General features: G+C 42.2%; 1 protein-coding gene across 6 annotated transcripts in view; it reads left to right on the top strand.

The window, feature by feature from the left end:
• The first annotated feature begins 4,586 nt into the window (after nucleotides 1-4,586).
• CTNND1 (catenin delta 1) overlaps nucleotides 4,587-13,346 on the top strand; it is a 213,653-nt gene continuing 204,893 nt past the window's right edge. For 4 of the 6 annotated variants that reach the window (XM_030186097.1, XM_030186103.1, XM_030186111.1 and 1 more), the window contains exon 1: nucleotides 4,587-5,078. The gene's annotated coding sequence lies outside the window, so the exon portion shown is untranslated. The remainder of the gene's footprint in view (nucleotides 5,079-13,346) is intronic. The other 2 variants (XM_030186118.1, XM_030186125.1) reach the window with 2 other exon arrangements.

Genomic DNA, 13,346 nt, shown 5'->3' with positions numbered 1-13,346 from the left:
TATATTGAATTCAATGATATAAGTAAGGATATAACATATTAATTATGGATATCCCGAAAACCTGACTAGCTTGATGGGTCCTGAGGACTGGGTAGAGAATCCCTGGTATAAAGGGACTCAAGCCTAAGTAAGTACATAAGTATTGCCATACTGGGACAGACCAAAGGTCCATCAAGCCCAGCATCCTGTTTCCAACAGTGGCCAATCCAGGTCACAAATGCCTGGCAAGATCCCCAAAAAAGTACAAAACATTTTATGCTACTTATCTATGGACTTTTCCTTTAGGAATATGTTCAAACCTTTTTTAAACTCTGCTAAGCTAACCACCTTTACCACATTTTCTGGCAACGAATTCCAGAGTTGAATTACACGTTGAGTGAAGAAAAATTTTCTCTGATTCGTTTTAAATTTACTACTTTGTAGCTTCATCGCATGCTCCCTAGTTCTAGTATTTTTGGAAAGCGTAAACAGACGCTTCACGTGTACCCGTTCCACTCCACTCAGCCATAGTTTTAGAAACAACACGCACTGGTCACGCCAAGGAGTGGATGTGGACATTGTTCTGGTCACAGAAGCTTGGTACTGTGTTGTCTTGTTTTTATTATGTCACTATGACTGGAGCAGATTAATTCCAATGGTTTGTGTAACTCTGTTATTTGGAATAACACAATTATTAATTTCCAAATTGCCAATTAATTGGCCGCTTTTGTAATCCCACCATATTTGGGACTTAGATCAATTGTTAATAAATGATTCATGCAAAACATTTGCTGAACTCAAATTTATTTTGTTACATTTGAACCCCGTGTTTTCCCCACTCATGGCAGGCTCAATGTGGCTTACTGGGGCAATGGAGAGTTAAGTGACTTGCCCAGAGTCACAAGGAGCTGCCTGTGCCTGAAGCGGGAATTGAACTCAGTTCCTCAGGACCAAAGTCCACCACCCTAACCACTAGGCCACTCCTCCACTCCACTCAATTCAACCTTCCAGACTCTGAATTCCTCCACTTTTTACAACTGGAACACTTTGAAATTGATTCTCAAGGACCATGCTTCCTTCAATAATGAATGCCCACTACATAATTTTATCATAAGGATTCTCTACTGCTTGCATCAAATGCATAAAAGAAACTTCAGACTGGGAACCTAGCAAGTTTGGGAAAAAGACTTGAATGCTCTTTCAGAAAAACTGTGACAATGTTTTTTTACTTTGTCCCCGAGTTTCGATGTCTGCATCAGTCACCCAATCCTTATATTTTGTTTACCACTGATCACTTTGGACCCCCAGGAAAGCTAAAGACGTATCTACTAATATTTCCTTCAGACTCATCATTTGGAAATCATTCATTCTACCTGAAATATCTGATGAATCAGATAAACTTTTTTTTCTAATCCCTATTGCCATTAAACTTATTAATCACTGGAAGGATAACTCTTCTCTTATCAAATGTGGTGGAAATGGGTTATTTTATATAAGAATTAAATATGTAAAAAGACTGGAAGCGGTGCAAAGAAAAGCTACAAAAATGGTATGGGATTAGTGTTACAAACCGTATGAGAGACTTGCTGACCTGAACATGTATACCTTGGAGGAAAGGAGAAACAGGGGTAACATGATACAGACGTTCAAATATTTGAAAGGTATTAATCAGCAAACGAACCTTTTTCAGAGACGGGAAGGTGGTAGAACTAGAGGACATGAATTGAGCTTGAAGAGGGGGCAGACTCAGGACTAATGTCAGGAAGTATTTTTGCATGGAGAGGGTGGTGGATATGTGGAATGCCCTCCCGTGAGAGGTGGTGGAGATGAAAACGGTAATGGATTTCAAACATGCGTGGGATAAAGGAATCCTGTTTAGAAGGAATGGTTCCGTGGAATCTTAGTGAAGATTGGGTGGCGACGCCAGTAATTGGGAAACAAAACAGGAGCTGGGCAGACTTCTACGGTCTATGCCCTGATCATGACTAAATAGATAGGGATGCCCCTCCGAAGGGACACCACCTTGTAAGTGGTGGAGGGGCTTCCGTGTTTTAATTACTCAGAGGGCTATGCTGAAGGGTTACCCATATTAGACAGGCCTCTGAGGAGAAACCAGACAAAGAGTGTCCCAAACTGGAGGATCCAAGATGGCGTCGAGGGAGGATGTACGTTAGTTGAGTTCCCGTTTTACACCAGAATACCTGAAGAAGTAGGCGCGCTCCCCAGAGAATGGGGAAGAAGAAAGGCAAAGCCGTGGTGTTGTCCTCTTCGATCACGGCTGGGGTCCCCACCACTTCTCAGTCTACTTTGGAGAGATTCGGGGTCATAACGTGGAGGATATCGGTTCCTGCTTCGGGGAACAGCAAGGCTTTATTGCCGAATCTCAATGGAGAGGGAGTAACTTTGAGTCCCCCTGTTGGCATGACCTCTCCAAGACCCGGAAACAGTAACGCTTCGCTATGGAGGTCGACAGTGGAAACGCCCGAAGTGGGTTAGGATTTTCACACGATCCGAGGAGGTCGTGGCGCAGCATTGACTCCGGATAATAAACCAACTGGGGGATTGGAGAGTGAGCTCTTCCCCCCGAAGATATCTGGAGCAGTTTCTGTGGAGAAATTGGACCTGGTGAAGCCAAACAATGTCACAATGGACGCACTATGGGAAGTGCTGCAGAGTGTGAATAACTCTCTTCTTCAGATGTCAACATTTTTTTAGGAATAAATATGTGATTATATCAATACTTATCTAACAAAGTGGAAGTCCAAGATAAAAAAAATAAAGACTTTGATTTCGGAAATGGTTTCTCTACGAAAATCAGTTAATCTGGTAATGAAGGACAATTATGTTTCTTGTAAAAAATTGGAACTTCTGGAGAACCAATTAAGGAAAAATAACTTGAGAAAGATAAATTTTCCTAAAATACCCTGTATATAGAGTTATATTATTAGTGACTTTTGCCTTTGATTTAGATAGGAACAATGTTTTGAAATTGTATTTCCGACATATGGCTGATAGTTTTTTTGGGTTCAAAGATAAATATATTTCCTGACATATCAAGGGAATCGCAGACTAGGAGGTGTGAACTCTTGGCTTTTAAGCCAAGAATCATTGCCCTAGGTGGGACCTTCCTAGAGCGATTCCCTTGTAAGTGTTTTTTCCTGATTACTTATTTGTTGAACCCAGGAAATTATAAGAGTTTGTGGAGTTAAAAGAACAGATGAAGAACCCTCTGCAGCAACTTCCTTTAGTTACCACTGTACCGGCTGCAATTACCGATTAACCTTCCTCCCTCAGAAAATATGAATTGTAAGATTAACCATTCCGTGTTTTTCTTATTTTCTTTGAGAAAGTTTTCCTGATCTTGGATCCCCCAATTGTGGATAATAATGTGGACTAACAAAGATGATATTTTTCCTTAATGTTTGTTTTAATTGACATTTTCTCTTTTCTTTCCCATTTATGTATTGGACATAAATGTAATATAAAATGAATAAATAAAATAATTAAAAAAAAATAGATAGGGATGGGCTGGAGTGTAAATTTTAAGGGGCTTCGGCGTTAGCTTCAGAACTTAGTACAAGAACAGTGCTGGGCAGACTTCTACGATCTGTGCCCTGAGAAAGGCAAGGACAAATCAAACTTGGGTATACATATAAAGTATCTTGTTGGGCAGACTGGATGGACCGTACACGTCTTTATCTGCCGTCATTTACTATGTTAATTATTAATCCAGCCTGCAATGTAATACTTCCCCAAACTCTAGGAAATTGTTAAAATGGAAAGTAATTTGTAATTGAAGGTCAGCAACAATCAATTTGAGTCTACTATATTTCCGTCCATAGTTACAACTATTAAGATATGCTTTTTTTTTTTTGTATTTGGTTGTATTGTTTTTGCAACTGTTACACATATCTCATTCATATATTTCTTGAATGTCGTTTGTAATTTTATTATGTTGAAATTACACAATAAAATATTAAAAAAAAAAATAACTTAAATAAACTAAGCAGATTACTCAGCAAAATTACCAGGACAGCCAGCCCATGAACTTACAGCTTTACAAGCTAAACTCGAACACCTAAACAAACAAAAAGGTTTAATGATTATTCTGTCACTACTGCTCTAGAGCACCCTCATAAACCAGGCTACAAACTGTTGCCTTGCCTAGCCCTTGCAGCCCTCCCCAAATACCTTCGCTATTGTCCCTTTAAGGCGTGCCGCTGCCTTCCCTAGGCAGATAACAACCTGAGCACAGACAACACCAGAAAAGAATCCATTTGGAAAACAATAATTTCAATCAGCTAAAAAATGAAAAAGTCCCAGCATCAATATTCAGAATGTTACAAATATAATGTAACCCCCCCTTGCGCTCACTTTAAAAAAAAAAAGTTGTTTTGTTGTCTGCTCTGCCTCCTACTGTTCCCTGGCCTTTATTTTTTTATTTGTGTACAACGGAGGTTCCCATTGGAGGGTAACCGGCCCCTGATTGATAACTGCCTGCTATTGGCTGTCAGAAATGATGACGTCACTGGCAGAGGTGAGGTTGGGCTTAGTGTTGCTGAGCCAGCCCAGTCAGGCTGCATTAGGGTTTTTTTTTTTTTTTTTTAATTCCTGCGTCCTACTTCCATTTTAGGTGTTGGATCTGAAACCAGTGGGGGGAAAAAAAGGAAGAGGCAGAAGAAGGGGGAAAAAGTTTTGCAGATTTACCTTTTTAACAGTTGCAAAACAGTGAGCTGTTAATATATCGGGTTTTTTCCCCCTTAGGAAAGGGTTTTTTTTATTTGTTTTAAAGCTCTTTAAGTCTGCATTGGTTCCTGTTTCTTTTTGTGCCTCTTTTCCAAAAGAGATCTCGGGATAAAGGTTGAGGGATTTTTTTTTCTTTTGGATGTTGTACCCTGCAAGACCGAAGGATAAAGGGACGGAAGTAGAGACAGGGATCACAGCTGGCTGAGAGTTTGTGAGCGCTCCTCTTTGTGTGCGCTAAGGCTTTGGTGGTTTTTTTTTCCTTTTCTCTTTGGAAGCTGCCCTTTTTTGTTACTTTGTTGGAAGAGCACAGCCCTGCCTGCAGAAGCAGAAAGAGAGCTGCAAGCGTCGGGGAGGTGAGCCTGCACATTTGCTGCAAACCTGCTGTTGTTTCTCAATTGGATTTAACATTTGCTGTTGGTGTTCTCGTTTTTTTTGTTCCGTGGGAAAGTAAAAAAAAAAAAAAAAAGGAGAAAGGGGGGAAGCGGCGCCGTGCAAGCTGTGGCTTGTTTCATTCCTTTCTGTTTTCATTTCGATGACTGATCTCTTTTTTTTATGGGAAGTTTTGGTGGAGGCTGAAAGTGTTCGTAATTGAGAAATGAGGGTCACTGTGTTGCAGGCTTTCTTTCTCCTGGGTGGGTCCCTGCGCAGGTAGGACTTGGGTGTGTACGGCTGCGTGTTTGTGAAATGGTTACTCTCGGCTCGCTTTCTCTCACCTCCGCTCCTTCCGCCTTCTCAGGTGTCGACCGAGTTAGATTTGTGAAATTCAGTGAAGAGGCCTCACGCTTCCAAATCCGAAATTAGCGTTGTGGGGGTCTCACCTTTAACTTCCACCTGCATTGAGAAACTCTGTGCGGGGTTTTGAAGTGGAAACGGGTAGTGTGTGGCCCGTGGTATTATCTCTCCACACTTTCACCATCATATGAAAAAGCCCTTAGGGGCCTTTTTTTTTGTGGACGGTTGAACAGTTTGAGAAACTTCTCAAACGAAACCACAACTGTGGTTTGGAAAAACTCTCTCATCTAGTTAAAGGGCCTAACATGTCTCTGCTGTTTTCTTGTTCAGTAATATCTAGTCGAGGTTTCATGATATTAGTCTCCCTTTGAAGCAGACATTTTCTAATTTGATTGAGTCCCATCACTGGCAATGCTCCTGAAAACTAATTTAGCTTTGATTTGAAGTTAATTCGTTCAAGCTCCCCGCCCTTATTTAGCTTCTTTAAATTATTGTAAATCGTTTTTGTATTAATTTGGTAGGTCACTCCTACCAAACCACTCCCACTGTTCTGAATAGCAGTAAATTGGGGACTGATCCGTTCACTCTTAGCATAACCCCAGACATTACCATGGTATGGCTGAAGACTCCACCCTGAGAAAGGGGACGTTTAAAAATGGGGGTGTGGTGTTAGGAAATATGTCTGATGATTTCACAAAAGTACAGTAGAGAACAAAGAGATCTAAGGATAAAGTAAAGAAAACGGGCAATCGGGTGATTTTACTCTTTCTAAATATATGTGAGCGTGTTCACTTCACTCGTCTCCTGCCTGCCTTGACCAGATCTATAATGGGCCCCATCTATGTAGTCTGGTATGTTCAAGTGACCTCATCCCCGCCCCCACATCCTATCCCAGACACTCTTCAAGAAGAGACCAGACTGCTAATGTTTCACGATTATACTTCTAAACAGAGAACAGCTTTTCTAAAATCTGTTTATTCCTAATTGGTGGATTAGCTGTAATTGTACTACAAGGGTGCTATTGTGGCCCATTGGGTGGTGGTGGTAGGAAGCCCTTGTGTTTAACTCTGAGAGACGTTTTGGTTAATGGCTTAATCTTCTACTTCTAGATACAGAACTTGGTGGTTTTATTTTCCTCAAACTAGGTAGATAACTATAAGTAGCGAGGTTCATTTGTTTTTATATAATGCCTACTAATAGTGCTATAAAATGAACATTGCACTTACATGAGTGGAAGAGAGTACCTGATCCCTACAGCTGCATTTAGATCAGAAATGCCAGTCTGTTCTCTTTCAGAACCCAATATGGTGAACAGTGTTTACAAAGGCAACTGAATATGGCCTTAATACATGGCTTACTATACTAACCCAGCTCTGGCATTATTTTTCTTGGGGACTTGGATTTTGCCTAAGATCTGGTGACAGTTTTCAGTAGGGTCAGGAAGAAGTTGTTTTGAAAAGTAAGAATAATTGATTCTGGATCCTTACATCAGGGCTGGGTTTATTTCAGTAGGCATCTGATTTGATATTTATTCTGTTGATGTCGTAGTTTTAGGTCTCAGGGTGCAAGGGTAATGGGAACAGGGATGGGATTTGGTATACTGCCGGTCTCAGGGGGTAAGGGGAACAGGGATGGGATTTGGTATACTGCCGGTCTCGGGGGGTAAGGGGAACGGGGATGGGGTTTGGTATACTACCGTTCTGTGGTTACAATCAAAGCAGTTTACTTATTATATACTGGTACTTATTTTGTATCTGGTGTATTGGAGGCTTAAGTGAGTAGCCAAGAGTCGCTAAGAGCAGTAGTGGGAATCAAATCTAGTCTCCTGGTTCTTAGGCCACTACACTAACCATTAGGCTACTCCTCCATGTGTTAATGTAGGTAAAACGCACTGATATCAGATATAGTCAGTAGCTGTACTACTGAAGATGGAAATATGTCATTGGAGGGGAAGCTAAACTAGAGTGTCTATTTCCACAAGATATTTGATTAGTTTGAGGTTTTCAGGCTGTCCTTGACAGCTTGTGGAGAACCAGCAAGAGCTAGATACTTGATCATCTGAAAGAGGATAATCTGATTAAAGCTCTTTCTGACAAGTAACATAGTAGATGATGGCAGAAAAAGACCTGCACGGTCCATCCAGTCTGCCCAACAAGATAACTCATATTTGCTGCTTTTTGTGTATACCCTACTTTGATTTGTACCTGTGCTCTTCAGGGCACAGACCGTATAAGTCTGCCCAGCACTATCCTCACCTCCCAACCACCAGCTCTGGCACAGACCGTACAAGTCTGTCCAGCACTATCCCCGCCTCCCAACCACCAGTCCCGTTGCCCACCACCGGCTCTGGCACAGACCGTATAAGTCTGCCCAGCACTATCCCCGCCTCCCAACCACCAGCCCCGCCTCCCGATCTTGACTAAGCTCCTGAGGATCCATTCCTTCGGCACAGGATTCCTTTATGCTTATCCCACGCATGTTTAGTTTAGTTAAGTAACTTTGTTCAGTACATGATTTCTTCTCGTCATCCACCTCTTTTTGGGCCCCTTCTTCAGTTTTCCATCCCTATCCTGAAGATGTCCAGTCAAGTATAGATGAATTATCCTGCTAATTTGGGCCCACTATCTGCAAGCTAAGGTGGAATCCAAGTATTTACCTCGGTTGTCTATTCCTAAATTCTCCATGAATAGAAATAAGCTCTTTTATTTATTTTATTTTTGTTACATTTGTACCCCGCGCTTTCCCACTCATGGCAGGCTCAATGCGGCAGGCAATGGAGGGTTAAGTGACTTGCCCAGAGTCACAAGGAGCTGCCTGTGCGGGGAATCGAACTCAGTTCCCCAGGACCAAAGTCCACCACCCTAACCAATAGGCCACTCCTCCAGGGACTGTCTCTTCATGTTAAATTGTGAAGCGCTGTGTACAACAGGTAGCGCTATAGAAATGATTTGTAGTAGTAGAAAGCTTGGGACAAGTACATAGGATCTCTAAGGGAGAGTAGATGGCATGGATAGGCAGACTGGATAGGTGGTAACAAACTCATAAAAATACAAGTAAAAAAAAAAAACAAAAAAACAAATTACACCAGTTGTTCCCAAGCCTGTCCTGGGGGAACCCCAGCCAGTCAGGTTTTCAAGATGAATATGCATGAAAAATCTGCATGTGAAGGAGGCAGTGTATGCAAATTAATCTTATTAATATTCATTGTGGATATCCTGAAAACCTGACTGGCAGGGGTTTCCACAGGACAGGTTTGGGAATCATTGATGTATATCTATCTTTAATTCTTACCCTCACCCCCCCTCCCCACTTGAGTACCAACCCCTTATCTGCCTGCCTTCAACTTATGCTGTGGGGAATCAAGTTAACAGCATGGTGAAAATGTATTAGTATGTTATTGCAGTGGAAACCCAGATCATCGATTTGGCATACTCCAATTGGCGGAGAATTCCGTGCACATGTGATACTGCACATGCTGTTGTTCTTTGATGATGGAATCTTTAAATGCCTGCTTCCTTGAATTATAAATAAAATACCATCCAGCCTATTCTTTACATCGTTCTGCGATAGCCTTGTGTATTGATGAGTCCAAGTGTCGCAGCCAGTGGTTTCAACAGAACTTGCAGGGCCACAGAAAGCCAATAGAGGAAGCAGAGTGATGGTGAAATGTGATATTCCAGTCTTGACTGATACAATAATCCTGTCGCAGGGTTCTGAATCTGTTGTAATTGGCTTCTCTTTTTATTTTCCACAATCCGACACACAACAGATGCAGTAATCTAAATGTCGTCCTACTGGCAGATGCTTATTTCAACACCTGCTGTACCACCCTTTGCGCTTACAGCAGAGCAGTTTCATATCTCAGTATCTTAGTGAAATCTGATTGAAAATGGCCATATCTTTCTCAACCGATTTAAGATCTGCAAATCATAGGTTAGCATGGAGTTCAATCCCCAAACTCTGCTACTCTGGTAAGTTCACCCTCCCTTCCCCCCCATTACTGAAGTTTGTAAAAGCTGAGCCTTCCATTGTGTACCCAAAGCATCTTTGGTTTTTTTTTAGGTATTTAACTTCAACAACAAATAGAAGATGCTAAAAACTGTTCTCTGTAAAGAGAGATCTTACTTGTGATTTTCTTTTAGCACTGTCAGCTGGGATGTGTCCTTGCCATGTGGACAGGAATAAACTGGGCAGCCTTGATGTGCTGGCAGATTCTTTGCTGTGTTAGCCCACATTAGTGATACTGTGTATGAGGGAAGCCTGCACTGCAACCTGTTCTTGTGGGATTGTGTAAGTGAAGTTTTGTTGCTGCTGGCTGGGGTGAGGCAGAAGACTTCTAGATTCTGAGCTTTCTTCTCCCTTGCATCGTGGCTATTGTTAACTTTCTTATGCGACATTTTAGTGCATTACAGTTTTTTTTCAAGACAGATTTTGAGAGAAATAGCTATGTTTTTCAACATAGTGTTGAAAGGGTATGCATATACATTACAGTCTCTATTATCCAACGTAAACGGTACTGACCCATTCAGATAATACGGAAAACAATGCATAAACAAAGGCATAAAATTCACGATTTTTCAAAAATTGTTCTAAAATATTTTTTATATAAATACATATTAGTGAAGGTTGGATAATAAGACCATACTGTGTTCTGGATATGCTGTTGGGAAACTGTGGGGTACAAATGAGATAATAAATAAATTTGCTTTTGAAGGGAATGGTGTATATGGGGTGGGTGGAGGGGTGCTTTATGTATCAGGAATTGTGTATTTCCCTTTGGCTGTCTATGTTGCAAACTGCTCAAAGGGGAAACTTTTGGAATTAGTGGTCAGCGCTATTGCTCTGTTTCCCTTAGAAAGCAATAGTTTTAAAAGAACAGAGCCTCAAAAATACTGACCCAATGTTTTTTTTTTTTTTTTTTTTTTAACCCAAGTTAATCACTTTTTTTGTGGTGGGGGGAAGGCTGTGTTTCCAAATTGACTTTTTTGTGTTAAGTCTGACATTCCATCCCTTTTTTGGTAAGTGTGCCTATTGGTACCTTCTTTCTTTTTTTTTTTTTCTGTAATGCATCCCATATGTTGAAAATCATAAAACAGCATGGCACACGTTGGTATCTGGTTGGTTTTTTGTTAAATTGCAGTTTCATAGGGTATTCACTAATATGGCTGATTTTTAAATATGTGCTCTCATGGGCTGATGATCAGAAGCAAACGCAGGCGCTAGAGGCTGTTAGTGCCATACTAGCACCTTTGTTTGCTACTGCCCCATGATCAGAGCCCCCGAGTGCGTGAAATGCGCTCACAGGCTCTGAACGCAAGTAGCATGCAAAATGTCTCTTAGCGCAAGTAGCATGCAAATGCATGCTAAACCTATTCATCCCCAATGATCAGTGACCAGCGCACCAAAGATTGGTGTGCTGGCCGTGGCAAAACCCTATGCCAGTTTGGACCTGATGTTAGGGTTTGCAGACCATTGGGGAGGAATGGTGAGCCCTGTCCAGCATACACTTGCATGCTAGCAGGCCCCCATTCCCCCCCAATTCAGCAATTCCTCCCCCCCTGCTTTTGAAAGCCCAGACCTGTTAAACTAAGTGCGGGATGCGCTCAGGCACAATCCTCCCGCACTTCTACCCTATGATCAGAGAGAATTGCGTTCTTAAATTTGTATGTAATTATCTCTGATCACAGGGGCGGTAAAGCCCCGTGCTGTTCCAGCGCTATTTTTAGAGTGCTGTTTGGAAGAGCACGGGTCTCTTGATCATGTGCACATCAGTGTGTGGCACACTGATGCAGGATGAGAGAGCAGCGTGAAGGACTTGAGGTAGCTTGTTGGAATGTAAGATGCTGCCTTATGGCCTTTGGCAGGAGAGAGAGAAGGGGAAGAACTTGGATAGAAGTTAACAAAGAAAAGTGGAGAGAAGATAAGATATGGGATCAGTTTGTAACTGAGCCTGAGGGCACGTTCACAGCCTTTTTGAAATTAATTTTCTCTGTCTTGAAAGAAGTAAACCAGGAGTACATAAGTAATGCCACACTGAGAAAAGACCAAGGGTCCATCGAGCCCAGCGGCCAATCCAGGCCAAGGGCACCTGGCAAGCTTCCCAAACGTACAGACATTCTATACATGTTATTCCCCGAATTGTGGATTTTTCCCAAGTCCATTTAGTAGCGTTGTATGGACTTGCCCTTTAGGAAACTGACTAACCACTTTTTAAACTCTGCCAAGCTAACCGCCTTCACCACTTTCTCCGGCAACGAATTCCAGATAAGTACATAAGTGTGGTGTGGGTTTTTCTTCTGAAAATTGGGAGGCTTATCTGGCTATGTGAGAGGTATGGAGTAGCAAGGCGTGTCGGACAGGTTACCTCATCTCTGTACAGTTAAACATCAGTTGACCTGATGAGTCACCAGTGAGTGAGAGTCTCTGGAGGTGGATGTTATTCAGGGTAGTACTTGTACAGAGAAGCTTTGAGAGGTTAGGAGTCTGTTGCACTCTTGCATGGAATGTGGTCAGGTTTTATAGGAGTGTTGCAGAGCTTCTGAGATTTGAGATCATCTAACCCTGCCCCCTACCCAAGGTGTATATGCTTTCAGCTGTTGGGGTTGTTTCATTGGCTTGGGAATTGTGCTGGTGTAACATTATCCACAGGAGTCTCTGATTTCTTCCCTATTATTTTTTTTTTAATTTGCCTGTTAGCTTGCTTCTTTGTCCTTCATGTCAGGCCTTGATCATATTATTTTAGCCACTTGACTCACTCTTCTTGAAGGTAAACAAATTTTAACACGCCTCAGGATCAGCTCCACCTGTAGGAAGACTGGGTGGTTGCCTAGAGCGGCTGTTTCTGGGTACCACTGCACTTTATCTGTAAAGATTGTCACCTATCTTCTTAGGTAGGTGATTTTTGGGTGTGTCTTTTTTTATATATATTAGATTAATGTGAAAGTAGGTGTTACAGGATCAATCTGGAAAGGTGGTATTGGTTATTTATGATTGAGCTTACTTGGTAAAATCATGGGAGATGGAAACAAGGAGACTGAAAAATTTGAGGGACACAAGGGTGAAAGTCCACCTGAGGTGCCTATTACCCTTATGTTGACTTTGTCCCTTCCTCCCCGCCCCATATCCTGAATGGACTCCATTTCATGAAGACTGTTTATAAATTGAATTATCTTCGGTGAGCCCCCCCCCCCCCCTTAAGCAGCTAAGGCCAAGACTTTTAACAAATGTCTCTCTGTTTTTCTAACAAGAGAGTAAAGTTGAGGGTGATTGAGTAGCAGGCTGGTCAGAATTTGAATATAGTGAGACAGCTGCAGTGTGTGTATTTGGGTTGGGGGAGCATGGCCAGGGTTTTTGTTTTGCGAGGCGAGGTAGTGGTGTGTGTTTTCTCCCCCCCCCCCCCCCCCCCCACTTGCCACAGTTGTACCTTCACTTCAAGACATTGTTCTAATGCTGAAGGGAGATGCTATGTTCTTGACCTGATAAGAGAGCCTCAGCCACAGCTTCCTGTTCTAAGAGGATGTGGAAACCCAAGGTGGTTTTCTATTGCTACATGATTCAATCATTCTGTGTGTAACCGCAAGAGTTGTAGAAGAGACTGAGGAGAAGAAAGATTGGGGGGGGGGGGGGGGGGTGGATAGTAAATGGCATTGCAGAGAAGGTACCGTGCAGTAGGGATGCAAGGACCACAGATATGCGATGAGATGATGGAGTAGGAGCAGAAGAAAGGCACAGACAGGGGGTGTTGGTAATGCTGGCCCAGGAAAGGGTAAAACCATTATGTGGATATTGAAATTTAGAAGGTGGAAGGGGGAATAAGCTAGCTGTGGAGGGTGCACTGCCCTATATATGTGTCTAAGATTGGTGGGGGGGCGGAAGGGGAGTTAGACTGT

This window comes from Microcaecilia unicolor, chromosome 1, assembly GCF_901765095.1.
Source record: "Microcaecilia unicolor chromosome 1, aMicUni1.1, whole genome shotgun sequence".
NCBI classification, from domain to species: Eukaryota; Metazoa; Chordata; class Amphibia; order Gymnophiona; family Siphonopidae; genus Microcaecilia; species Microcaecilia unicolor.
The sequence above is the reverse complement of the archived record's forward strand: the minus strand, read 5'-3'. Positions and strand labels throughout refer to the sequence as shown.